This window comes from Mus caroli, chromosome 17, assembly GCF_900094665.2.
Source record: "Mus caroli chromosome 17, CAROLI_EIJ_v1.1, whole genome shotgun sequence".
NCBI classification, from domain to species: Eukaryota; Metazoa; Chordata; class Mammalia; order Rodentia; family Muridae; genus Mus; species Mus caroli.
This window is the reverse complement of record NC_034586.1, coordinates 16,854,903-16,857,329: the sequence shown is the minus strand read 5'-3', so window position 1 is coordinate 16,857,329 and position 2,427 is coordinate 16,854,903. Positions and strand designations below refer to the sequence as shown.

Sequence of the window (2,427 nt, the reverse complement as noted above, 5' to 3'; positions counted from 1 at the left end):
TGAAGCTGATGATGCTTCAGTATACGAATTCATTAGAACACAATGATTTTTTAAATATATTATTGCATAAAACCTATTACAGATATAGCTTAAAATCCTACAGGATAAACAGTTGTATAGAGATTCAATTGTACTTTAAAGGGAATACTTATCAAACGTATAGGGATAATAAATACTCCCTGGGCTGGGGCGGACTGCATGCAGGATGGAGGCAACTTTGGAGCAGCATTTGGAGGACACAATGAAGAATCCATCCATTGTTGCAGTCCTATGCACAGATTCACAAGGACTTAATCTGGGCTGCTGTGGTACCCTGTCTGATGAGCATGCTGGAGTGATATCTGTTCTAGCACAGCAGGCAGCTAAGCTAAACTCTGATCCCACCAACATACATGTGGTATGTTTAGAATAAGAAAATAGGAACATTATGATCCAGAAACACGATGGCATCACAGTGGCTGTGCACAAAATGGCCTCTTGACATCTGATGCCAGCTCTCCAGTGGCCTCTTACCTGATTCAGTCATGTCTGTTTCAGTTAACTTATAAAACTATTAACGTTTCAGAAATCAGGCCATTTACTTAATGTTCAAAGTGGACTTTCATATTCATATGACAGCCAGTTACCAAAGACGTCAGTTAGGGAGGAGCATGGTGTCCTTGTTTGGGCTTTTGTCACTCTGCTCTTTCATGACAGTCACTATAGTCCACAATCACAGCCTATCATGGCCTAGAACTATGTAGCCCAGGCTGACTTCAAATTTATGGTCTTCCTGCTTCATACTTCTACTTCCTGGAATTATAGTGTTTGTCACTTTGTATATAGAACTTTGTTGTGATCAATAAACCTGTTCTGAGGGAAAAAAGACTCCCACAGATAGATTACATGCTTTATAAGCTTTAAATTTATTAATGTTAATGAACAACAACAAAAGAGTTGCTGAGAGACATTAGATTATGAAAACAGCTAATGAATTAAACCAGTCTTAAGTTCAGAAATTTCTTGACTTCGAAATGGAAGGAAAGAAATATTACATTGGGGGATCAGCTTTGTATTTGTTTCAACAGGAGATTAAATGCTGTGGATTCCTTCCAAATTGATAAAAATTAGATTTGACAGGAAGATAAACGAAGAAGTCCAAGCATAACAGGTAACACATATTGCTGATCCTTCTACATGGGAACAGCTTGGTCAAGACATAAAATGTCTCTAGCCAAGACTTCAGCTATGCATAGTCAATAAATATTGTTGGCTTCAAAATCCCCAGGGTGTGTCATGCCATTCTTGCACATGGCACGGCAAAAATTTATATTAGACTTTGGTTATGTAATCCAAACTAATTTGTAGAGAAAGACAGATGTCTTACCTGCTCAAAAAGAGTGCAGAAAATCATCTTTAACTGAATTGTCCACATTGCAATTCCATGGATATGTTAATGCAGAAATGTATATTACCTGTGATAGTTTAAATGTTTCTCTAGCTTCTCCATTTGGGGTCCTGTGTTCCATCTTATAGATGACTGTGAGAATCCACTTCTGTATTTGCCAGGCACTGGCATAGCCTCATACGAGACAGCCATAACAGGGTCCCTTCAGCAAAATCTGGCTGGCATATGCAATAGTGTCTGGGTTTGGTGGCTGATTATGGGATGAATCCCCAGGTGGGGTAGTCTCTGGATAGTCCTTCCTTTCATCTTAGATCCAAATGTTGTTTCTGTAACTCCTTTCATAGGTGTTTTGTTTCCTTTTCTAAGGAGGAATGAAGTATCCACCCTTTGGTTTTCCCTCTTCTTGATTTTCTTGTGTTTTGTAAATTGTATCTTGGGTGTTCTGTTTCTGGGCTAATATCACCACCAGCAGTGGAGGAGTGTTCCTCTTTCTCCACATCGTCACCAGCATCTCCTGCCATCTGAATTTTTGATCTTAGCCATTCTGACTGGTGTGAGGTAGAATCTCAAGTTTGTTTTGATTTCCATTTCCCTGATGATTAAGGATGTTGAACATATTTTCAGGTGCTTCTCAGCCATTCGGTATTCCTCAGGTGAGAATTCTTTGTTTAGCTCTGAGCCCCATTTTTTAATGGGGTTATTTGAATTTCTGGAGTCCAGCTTCTTGAGCTCTTTGTATATTGCATATTAGTTCCCTATCAGATTTAGTATTGGTAAAAATCCTTTCCCATTCTGTTGGGTGCCGTTTTGTCTTATTGACAGTGTCTTTTGCCTTACACAAGCTATGAGGTCCCATTTGTGAATTCTCGATCTTACAGCACAAGCCATTTCTGTTCTATTCAGGAATTTTTCTCCTGTGCCCATATCTTTGAGGCTTTTCTCCACTTTCTCCTCTATTAATTTCAGTGCCTCTCGTCTTATGTGGAGGTCTTTGATCCACTTAGACTTGAGCTTTGTACAAGAAGATAAGAATGGATNNA

At 39.1% G+C, this 2,427-nt stretch overlaps 1 pseudogene; it reads left to right on the top strand.

Moving 5' to 3' along the window:
* The first annotated feature begins 205 nt into the window (after positions 1-205).
* LOC110312212 lies at positions 206-508 on the top strand (annotated as a pseudogene).
* Positions 509-2,427: the final 1,919 nt, after the last annotated feature.